Below are 11,952 nucleotides of genomic sequence, written 5' to 3' on the forward strand. Positions count from 1 at the left end.
AAGGAATTCGTTCAGAAACTTGTATAGAAACTTTCTTAATGAGCACTCAACAAACGCATTTCGAGAACATACACAAGTCCCAGCTATGGACCTAGTGCATCATCCTAACTGAGGTCTCTTGAATTTCCCTACAAGTAATTGGATCTCATATGGAGATGTTTAGTGAAGTAGAATGGAAAAAATCGAATGCAACTACACAAGAACAAGTCTGTAACTGTCGTTCGGAATCAGTTTTGCGAAGTATTAACTGAAACATGGATATCTGGTTCATACGGAGTCCGTTTTGGCTCCACAAGTAGTCAAAACGTTTGTGACGACCAGATGCTTCAAAGGATTCTTTCATAGGGAACTTTTGGAGAACTTTTCTTAAGGAGTTCGTTCAGAAACTTGTATAGAAACTTTCTTAATGAGCACTCGACAAACGCATTTCGAGAGCATACACAAAGTCCCAGCTATGGACCTAGTGCATCATCATAACTGTGGTCTCTTGCATTTTCCTACAAGTAATTGGATCTCATATGGAGATGTTTAATGAAGTAGAATGGAAAAAAATCGAATGCAACTACACAAGAACTAGTCTGTAACTGTCGTTCGGAATCAGTTTTGCGCAGTGTTAACTGAAACATGGATATCTGACTCATACGGAGTCCGTTTTGGCTCCACAAGTAGCAAAACATTTGTGACGACCAGATGCTTCAATGGATTCTTTCATAGGGAACTTTTGGAGATCATTTCTTAAGGAGTTCGTTCAGAAACTTGTATAGGAACTTTCTTAATGAGCACTCGACAAACGCATTTCGAGAACATACACAAAGTCCTACCTATGGACCTAGTGCGTCCTCATAACTGAGGTCTCTTGCATTTCCCTACAAGTAATTGGATCTCATATGGAGATGTCTATTGAAGTAGAATGGAAAAAATCGAATGCAACTACACAAGAACTAGTCTGTTAGTGTCGTTCGGAATCAGTTCTGCGTAGTGTTGACTGAAACATGGATATCTGACTCATACGAAGTCCGTTTTGGCTCCACAAGTAGCCAAAACATTTGTGACGACCAGATGCTTCAAAGGATTGTTTCATAGGGAACTTTTGGAGAACTTTTCTTAAGGAGTTCGTTCAGAATCTTGTATAGAAACTTTCTTAATGAGCACTCGACAAACGCATTTCGAGAACATACACAAGTCCCAGCTATGGACCTAGTGCATCATGATAACTGAGGTCTCTTGCATTTCCCTACAAGTAATTGGATCTCATATGGAGATGTTTAGTGAAGTAGAATGGAAAAAATCAAATGCATCTACACAAGAACTAGTCTCTAACTGTCGTTCGGAATCAGTTTTGCGAAGTGTTAACTGAAACATGGATATCTGATTCATACATAGTCCGTTTTGGCTCCAGAAGTAGTCAAAACATTTTGTGATGACCAGATGCTTCAAAGGATTCTTTCATAGGGAACTTTTGGAGAACTTTTCTTAAGGAGTTCGTTCAGAAACTTGTATAGGAACTTTCTTAATGAGCACTCGACAAACGCATTTTGAGAACATACACAAAGTCCCAGCTATGGACCTAGTGCATCATCATAACTGAGGTCTCTTGCATTTTCATACAAGTAATTGGATCTCATATGGAGATGTCTATTGAAGTAGAATGGAAAAAATCGAATGCAACTACACCAGAACTAGTCTGTTAGTGTCGTTCGGAATCAGTTCTGCGTAGTGTTGACTGAAACATGGATATCTGACTCATACGAAGTCCGTATTGGCTCCACAAGTAACCAAAACATTTGTGACGACCAGATGCTTCAAAGGATTGTTTCATAGGGAACTTTTGGAGAACTTTTCTTAAGGAGTTCGTTCAGAAACTTGTATAGAAACTTTCTTAATGAGCACTCGACAAACGCATTTCGAGAACATACACAAAGACCCAGCTATGGACCTAGAGCATCATCATAACTGAGGTCTCTTGCATTTCCCTACAAGTAATTGGATCTCATATGGAGATGTTTAGTGAAGTAGAATGGAAAAAATCGAATGCAACTACACAAGAACTAGTCTGTAACTGTCGTTCGGAATCAGTTTTGCGCAGTGTTAACTGAGACATGGATATCTGACTCATACGGAGTCCGTTCTGGTTCCACAAGTAGTTAAAACGTTTTTGACGACCAGATGCTTCAAAGGATTCTTTCATAGGGAACTTTTGGAGAACTTTCTTAAGGAGTTCGTTAAGAATCTTGTATAGAAACTTTCTTAATGAGCACTCGACAAACGCATTTCGAGAACATACACAAGTCCCAGCTATGGACCTAGTGCATCATGATAACTGAGGTCTCTTGCATTTCCCTACAAGTAATTGGATCTCATATGGAGATGTTTAGTGAAGTAGAATGGAAAAAATCAAATGCAACTACACAAGAACTAGTCTCTAACTGTCGTTCGGAATCAGTTTTGAGAAGTGTTAACTGAAACATGGATATCTGATTCATACGTAGTCCGTTTTGGCTCCACAAGTAGTCAAAACGTTTGTGACGACCAGATGCTTCAAAGGATTCTGTCATAGGGAACTTTTGGAGAACTTTTCTTAAGGAGTTCGTTCAGAAACTTGTATAGAAACTTTCTTAATGAGCACTCGACAAACGCATTTCGAGAACATACACAAAGTCCCAGCTATGGACCTAGTGCATCATCATAACTGTGGTCTCTTGCATTTTCCTACAAGTAATTGGATCTCATATGGAGATGTTTAATGAAGTAGAATGGAAAAAAATCGAATGCAACTACACAAGAACTAGTCTGTAACTGTCGTACGGAATCAGTTTTGCGCAGTGTTAACTGAAACATGGATATCTGACTCATACGGAGTCCGTTTTGGCTCCACAAGTAGTCAAAACATTTGTGATGACCAGATGCTTCAATGGATTCTTTCATAGGGAACTTTTGGAGAACTTTTCTTAAGGAGTTCGTTCAGAAACTTGTATAGGAACTTTCTTAATGAGCACTCGACAAACGCATTTCGAGAACATACACAAAGTCCTACCTGTGGACCTAGTGCATCATCATAACTGAGGTCTCTTGCATTTCCCTACAAGTAATTGGATCTCATATGGAGATGTTTAGTGAAGTAGAATGGAAAAAATCGAATGCAACTACACAAGAACTAGTCTGTAAGTGTCGTTCGGAATCAGTTTTGTGCAGTGTTAACTGAAACATGGATATCTGACTCATACGGAGTCCGTTTTGGCTCCACAAGTAGTCAAAACGTTTGTGACAACCAGATGCTTCAAAGGATTCTTTCATAGGGAACTTTTGGAGAACTTTTCTTAAGGAGTTCGTTCAGAAACTTGTATAGAAACTTTCTTAATGAGCACTCGACAAACGCATTTTGAGAACATACACAAAGTCCCAGCTATGGACGTAGTGCATCATTATAACTAAGGTCTCTTGCATTTCCCTACAAGTAATTAGATCTCATACGGAGATGTTTAGTGAAATAGAATGGAAAAAAATCGAATGCAACTACACAAAAACTAGTCCGTAACTGTCGTTCGGAATCAGTTTTGGGTGGTGTTAACTGAAACATGGATATTTGACTCATACGGAGTCCGTTTTGGATCCAGAAGTAGTCAAAACGTTTGTGACGACCAGATGCTTCAAAGGATTCTTTCATGGGGAACTTTTGGAGAACTTTTCTTAAGGAGTTCATTCAGAAACTTGTATAGGAACTTTCTTAATGAGCACTCGACAAACGCATTTTGAGAACATACACAAAGTCCCAGCTATGGACCTAGTGCATCATCATAACTGAGGTCTCTTGCATTTTCATACAAGTAATTGGATCTCATATGGAGATGTCTATTGAAGTAGAATGGAAAAAATCGAATGCAACTACACAAGAACTAATCTGTTAGTGTTGTTCGGAATCAGTTCTGCGTAGTGTTGACTGAGACATGGATATCTGACTCATACGAAGTCCGTTTTGGCTCCACAACTAGCCAAAACATTTGTGACGACCAGATGCTTCAAAGGATTGTTTCATAGGGAACTTTTGGAGAACTTTTCTTAAGGAGTTCGTTCAGAAAATTGTATAGAAACTTTCTTAATGACGACTCGACAAACGCATTTCGAGAACATACACAAAGACCCAGCTATGGACCTAGTGCGTCATCATAACTGAGGTCTCTTGCATTTCCCTACAAGTAATTGGATCTCATATGGAGATGTTTAGTGAAGTAGAATGGAAAAAATCGAATGCAACTACACAAGAACTAGTCTGTAACTGTCGTTCGGAATCAGTTTTGCGCAGTGTTAACTGAGACATGGATATCTGACTCATACGGAGTCCGTTTTGGCTCCACAAGTAGTTAAAACATTTTTGACGACCAGATGCTTCAAAGGATTCTTCCATAGGGAACTTTTGGAGAACTTTCTTAAGGAGTTCGTTCAGAATCTTGTATAGAAACTTTCTTAATGAGCACTCGACAAACGCATTTCGAGAACATACACAAGTCCCAGCTATGGACCTAGTGCATCATGATAACTGAGGTATCTTGCATTTCCCTACAAGTAATTGGATCTCATATGGAGATGTTTAGTGAAGTAGAATGGAAAAAATCAAATGCAACTACACAAGAACTAGTCTCTAACTGTCGTTCGGAATCAGTTTTGCGAAGTGTTAACTGAAACATGGATATCTGATTCATACGTAGTCCGTTTTGGCACCAGAAGTAGTCAAAACGTTTGTGACGACCAGATGCTTCAAAGGATTCTTTCATAGGGAACTTTTGGAGAACTTTTCTTAAGGAGTTCGTTCAGAAACTTGTATAGAAACTTTCTTAATGAGCACTCGACAAACGCATTTCGAGAACATACACAAAGTCCCAGCTATGGACCTAGTGCATCATCATAACTGTGGTCTCTTGCATTTTCCTACAAGTAATTGGATCTCATATGGAGATGTTTAATGAAGTAAATGGAAAAAATCGAATGCAACTACACAAGAACTAGTCTGTAACTGTCGTTCGGAATCAGTTTTGCGCAGTGTTAACTGAAACATGGATATCTGACTCATACGGAGTCCGTTTTGGCTCCACAAGTAGTCAAAACATTTGTGACGACCAGATGCTTCAATGGATTCTTTCATAGGGAACTTTTGCAGAACTTTTCTTAAGGAGTTCGTTCAGAATCTTGTATAGGAACTTTCTTAATGAGCACTCGACAAACGCATTTCGAGAACATACACAAAGTCCTACCTATGGACCTAGTGCATCATCATAACTGAGGTCTCTTGCATTTCCCTACAAGTAATTGGATCTCATATGGAGATGTTTAGTGAAGTAGAATGGAAAAAATTGAATGCAACTACACAAAAACTAGTCTGTAAGTGTCGTTCGGAATCAGTTTTGTGCAGTGTTAACTGAAACATGGATATCTGACTCATACGGAGTCCTTTTTTGGCTCCACAAGTAGTCAAAACGTTTGTGACAACCAGATGCTTCAAAGGATTCTTTCATAGGGAACTTTTGGAGAACTTTTCTTAAGGAGTTCGTTCAGAAACGTGTATAGAAACTTTCTTAATGAGCACTCGACAAACGCATTTTGAGAACATACACAAAGTCCCAGCTATGGACGTAGTGCATCATCATAACTAAGGTCTCTTGCATTTCCCTACAACTAATTGGATCTCATATGGAGATGTTTAGTGAAATAGAATGGAAAAAAATCGAATGCAACTACACAAAAACTAGTCCGTAACTGTCGTTCGGAATCAGTTTTGGGTGGTGTTAACTGAAACATGGATATTTGACTCATACGGAGTCCGTTTTGGCTCCAGAAGTAGTCAAAACGTTTCTGACGACCAGATGCTTCAAAGGATTCTTTCATAGGGAACTTTTGGGGAACTTTTCTTAAGGAGTTCGTTCATAAACTTGTATAGGAACTTTCTTAATGAGCACTCGACAAACGCATTTTGAGAACATACACAAAGTCCCAGCTATGGACCTAGTGCATCATAATAACTGAGGTCTCTTGCATTTTCATACAAGTAATTGGATCTCATATGGAGATGTCTATAGAAGTAGAATGGAAAAAATCAAATGCAACTACACAAGAACTAGTCTGTTAGTGTCGTTCGGAATCAGTTCTGCGTAGTGTTGACTGAAACATGGATATCTGACTCATACGAAGTCCGTTTTGGCTCCACAAGTAGCCAAAACATTTGTGACAACCAGATGCTTCAAAGGATTGTTTCATAGGGAACTTTTGGAGAACTTTTCTTAAGGAGTTCGTTCAGAAAATTGTATAGAAACTTTCTTAATGAGCACTCGACAAACGCATTTCGAGAACATACACAAAGACCCAGCTATGGACCTAGTGCATCATCATAACTGAGGTCTCTAGCATTTCCCTACAAGTAATTGCATCTCATATGGAGATGTTTAGTGAAGTAGAATGGAAAAAATCGAATGCAACTACACAAGAACTAGTCTGTAACTGTCGTTCGGAATCAGTTTTGCGCAGTGTTAACTGAGACATGGATATCTGACTCATACGGAGTCCGTTTTGGCTCCACAAGTAGTTAAAACGTTTTTGACGACCAAATGCTTCAAAGGATTCTTCCATCGGGAACTTTTGGAGAACTTTCTTAAGGAGTTCGTTCAGAATCTTGTATAGAAACTTTCTTAATGAGCACTCGACAAACGCATTTCGAGAACATACACAAGTCCCAGCTATGGACCTAGTGCATCATGATAACTGAGGTCTCTTGCATTTCCCTACAAGTAATTGGATCTCATATGGAGATTTTTAGTGAAGTAGAATGGAAAAAATCAAATGCAACTACACAAGAACTAGTCTCTAACTGTCGTTCGGAATCAGTTTTGCGAAGTGTTAACTGAAACATGGATATCTGATTCATACGTAGTCCGTTTTGGCTCCAGAAGTAGTCAAAACAATTGTGACGACCAGATGCTTCAAAGGATTCTTTCATAGGGAACCTTTTGGAGAACTTTTCTTAAGGAGTTCGTTCAGAAACTTGTATAGAAACTTTCTTAATGAGCACTCGACAAACGCATTTCGAGAACATACACAAAGTCCCAGCTATGGACCTAGTGCATCATCATAACTGTGGTCTCCTGCATTTTCCTACAAGTAATTGGATCTCATATGGAGATGTTTAATGAAGTAGAATGGAAAAAAATCGAATGCAACTACACAAGAACTAGTCTGTAACTGTCGTTCGGAATCAGTTTTGCGCAGTGTTAATGAAACATGGATATCTGACTCATACGGAGTCCGTTTTGGCTCCACAAGTAGTCAAAACATTTGTGACGACCAGATGCTTCAATGGATTCTTTCATAGGGAACTTTTGCAGAACTTTTCTTAAGGAGTTCGTTCAGAAACTTGTATAGGAACTTTCTTAATGAGCACTCGACAAACGCATTTCGAGAAAATACACAAAGTCCTACCTATGGACCTTGTGCATCATCATAACTGAAGTCTCTTGCATTTCCCTACAAGTAATTGGATCTCATATGGAGATGTTTAGTGAAGTAGAATGGAAAAAATTGAGTGCAACTACACAAGAACTAGTCTGTAAGTGTCGTTCGGAATCAGTTTTGTGCAGTGTTAACTGAAACATGGATATCTGACTCATACGGAGTCCTTTTTTGGCTCCACAAGTAGTCAAAACGTTTGTGACAACCAGATGCTTCAAAGGATTCTTTCATAGGGAACTTTTGGAGAACTTTTCTTAAGGAGTTCGTTCAGAAACTTGTATAGAAACTTTCTTAATGAGCACTGGACAAACGCATTTTGAGAACATACACAAAGTCCCAGCTATGGACGTAGTGCATCATCATAACTAAGGTCTCTTGCATTTCCCTACAAGTAATTGGATCTCATATGGAGATGTTTAGTGAAATAGAATGGAAAAAAAATCGAATGCAACTACACAAAAACTAGTCCGTAACTGTCGTTCGGAATCAGTTTTGGGTAGTGTTAACTGAAACATGGATATTTGACTCATACGGAGTCCGTTTTGGCTCCAGAATTAGTCAAAACGTTTGTGACGACCACATGCTTCAAAGGATTCTTTCATAGGGAACTTTTGGGGAACTTTTCTTAAGGAGTTCGTTCAGAAACTTGTATAGGAACTTTCTTAATGAGCACTCGACAAACGCATTTTGAGAACATACACAAAGTCCCAGCTATGGACCTAGTGCATCATCATAACTGAGGTCTCTTGCATTTTCATACAAGTAATTGGATCTCATATGGAGATGTCTATTGAAGTAGAATGGAAAAAATCGAATGCAACTACACAAGAACTAGTCTGTTAGTGTCGTTCGGAATCAGTTCTGCGTAGTGTTGACTGAAACATGGATATCTGACTCATACGAAGTCCGTTTTGGCTCCACAAGTAGCCAAAACATTTGTGACGACTAGATGCTTCAAAGGATTGTTTCATAGGGAACTTTTGGAGAACTTTTCTTAAGGAGTTCGTTCAGAAACTTGTATAGAAACTTTCTTAATGAGCACTCGACAAACGCATTTCGAGAACATACACAAAGACCCAGCTATGGACCTAGTGCATCATCATAACTGAGGTCTCTTGCATTTCCCTACAAGTAATTGGATCTCATATGGAGATGTTTAGTGTAGTAGAATGGAAAAAATCGAATGCAACTACACAAGAACTAGTCTGTAACTGTCGTTCGGAATCAGTTTTGCGCAGTGTTAACTAAGACATGGATATCTGACTCATACGGAGTCCGTTTTGGCTCCACAAGTAGTTAAAACGTTTTTGACGACCAGATGCTTCAAAGGATTCTTTCATAGGGAACTTTTGGAGAACTTTCTTAAGGAGTTCGTTCAGAATCTTGTATAGAAACTTTCTTAATGAGCACTCGACAAACGCATTTCGAGAACATACACAAGTCCCAGCTATGGACCTAGTGCATCATGATAACTGAGGTCTCTCGCATTTCCCTACAAGTAATTGGATCTCATATGGAGATGTTTAGTGAAGTAGAATGGAAAAAATCAAATGCAACTACAAAAGAACTAGTCTCTAACTGTCGTTCGGAATCAGTTTTGCGAAGTGTTAACTGAAACATGGATATCTGATTCATACGTAGTCCGTTTTCCCTCCAGAAGTAGTCAAAACGTTTGTGACGACCAGATGCTTCAAAGGATTCTTTCATAGGGAACTTTTGGAGAACTTTTCTTAAGGAGTTCATTCAGAAGCTTGTATAGAAACTTTCTTAATGAGCACTCGACAAACGCATTTCGAGAACATACACAAAGTCCCAGCTATGGACCTAGTGCATCATCATAATTGTGGTCTCTTGCATTTTCCTACAAGTAATTGGATCTCATATGGAGATGTTTAATGAAGTAGAATGCTAAAAAATCGAATGCGGAATCAGTTTTGCGCAGCGTTAACTGAAACATGGATATCTGACTCATACGGAGTCCGTTTTGGCTCCACAAGTAGTCAAAACATTTGTGACGACCAGATGCTTCAATAGATTCTTTCATAGGGAACTTTTGGAGAACATTTCTTAAGGAGTTTGTTCAGAAACTTGTATAGGAACTTTCTTAATGAGCAAACGACAAACGCATTTCGAGAACATACACAAAGTCCTAGCTATGGAACTAGTGCATCATCAGAGGTCTCTTGCATTTCCCTACAAGTAATTGGATCTCATATGGAGATGTTTAGTGAAGTAGAATGGAAAAATTCGAATGCAACTACACAAGAACTAGTCTGTAAGTGTCGTTCGGAATTAGTTTTGCGCAGTGTTAACTGAAACATGGATATCTGACTCATACGGAGTCCGTTTTGGCTCCACAAGTAGTCAAAACGTTTGTGACGACCAGGTGCTTCAAAGGATTCTTTCATAGGGAAGTTTTGGAGAACTTTTCTTAAGGAGTTCGTTCAGAAACTTGTATAGAAACTTTCTTAATGAGCACTCGACAAACGCATTTCGAGAACATACACAAAGTCCCAGCTATGGACCTAGTGCATCATGATAACTGAGGTCTCTTGCATTTCCCTACAAGTAATTGGATCTCATATGGAGATGTTTAGTGAAGTAGAATGGAAAAAATCGAATGCAACTACAAAAGAACTAGTCTGTAACTGTCGTTCGGAATCAGTTTTGCGCAGTGTTAACTGAAACATTGATATCTGACTCATACGGAGTCCGTTTTGGCTCCACAAGTAGTCAAAACATATGTGAAGACCAGATGCTTCAATGGATTCCTTCATAGGGAACTTTTGGAGAACTTTTCTTAAGGAGTTCGTTCAGAAACTTTTATAGAAACTTTCTTAATGAGCACTCGAGAAACGCGTTTCGAGAAGATACACAAAGTCCCAGCTATGGACCTAGTGCATCATCATAACTGAGGTCTCTTGCATTTCCCTACAAGTAATTGGATCTCATATGGAGATGTTTAGTGAAGTAGAATGGAAAAAATCAAATGCAACTACACAAGAACTAGTCTGTAACTGTCGTTCGGAATCAGTTTTGCGCAGTGTTAACTGAGACATGGATATCTGACGCATACGGAGTCCGTTTTGGCTCCACAAGTAGTTAAAACGTTTGTGACGACCAGATGCTTCAAAGGATTCTTTCATAGGGAACTTTTGGAGAAATTTTCTTAAGGAGTTCGTTCAGAAACTTGTATAGAAACTTTCTTAATGAGCACTCGACAAACGCATTTCGAGAACATACACAAGTCCCAGGTATGGAGCTAGTGCATCATCATAACTGAGGTCTCTTGCATTTCCCTACAAGTAATTGGATCTCATATGGAGATGTTTAGTGAAGTAGAATGGAAAAAATCGAATGCAACTACACAAGAACGAGTCTGTAACTGTCGTTCGGAATCAGTTTTGCGCAGTGTTAACTGAAACATGGATATCTGACTCATACGGAGTACGTTTTGGCTCCACAAGTAGGAAAAACATTTGTGACGACCAGATGCTTCAATGGATTCTTTAATAGGGAACTTTTGGAGAACTTTTCTTAAGGAGTTCGTTCAGAAACTTATATAGAAACTTTCTGAATGAGCACTCGACTAACACATTTCGAGAACATACACAAAGTCCCAGCTATGGACCTAGTGCATCATCGTAATTGAGGTCTCTTGCATTTCCCTACAAGTAATTGGATCTCATATGGAGATGTTTAGTGAAGTAGAATGGAAAAAACTCGAATGCAACTACACAAGAACTAGTCTGTAAGTGTCGTTCGGAATCAGTATTTCGAAGTGTTAACTGAAACATGGATATTTGACTCATACGGAGTCTGTTTTGGCTCCACTAGTAGTCAAAACGTTTGTGCGACCAGATGCTTCAATGGATTCTTTCATAGGGAACTTTTGGAGAACTTTTCTTAAGGAGTTCGTTCAGAAACTTGTATAGGAACTTTCTTAATGAGCACTCGACAAACGCATTTCGAGAACATACACAAAGTCCCAGCTATGGACCTAGTGCATCATGATAACTGAGGTCTCTTGCATTTCCCTACAAGTAATTGGATCTCATATGGAGATGTTTAGTGAAGTAGAATGGAACAAATCGAATGCAACTACACAAGAACTAGTCTGTAACTGTCGTTCGGAATTAGTTTTGTGCAGTGTTAACTGAAACATGGATATCAGACTCATACGGAGTCCGTTTTGGCTCCACAAGTAGTCAAAACATATGTGAAGACCAGATGCTTCAAAGGATTCTTTCATAGGGAACTTTTGGAGAACTTTTCTTAAGGAGTTCGTTCAGAAACTTGTATAGAAACTTTCTTAATGAGCACTCGACAAACGCATTTCGAGAACATACACAAAGTCCCAGCTATGGACCTAGTGCATCATGATAACTGAGGTCTCTTGAATTTCCCTACAAGTAATTGGATCTCATATGGAGATGTCTAGTGAAGTAGAATGGAAAAAAT

This window comes from Aegilops tauschii, chromosome 5 (genome assembly GCF_002575655.3).
Source record: "Aegilops tauschii subsp. strangulata cultivar AL8/78 chromosome 5, Aet v6.0, whole genome shotgun sequence".
Classification (NCBI taxonomy): Eukaryota; Viridiplantae; Streptophyta; class Magnoliopsida; order Poales; family Poaceae; genus Aegilops; species Aegilops tauschii.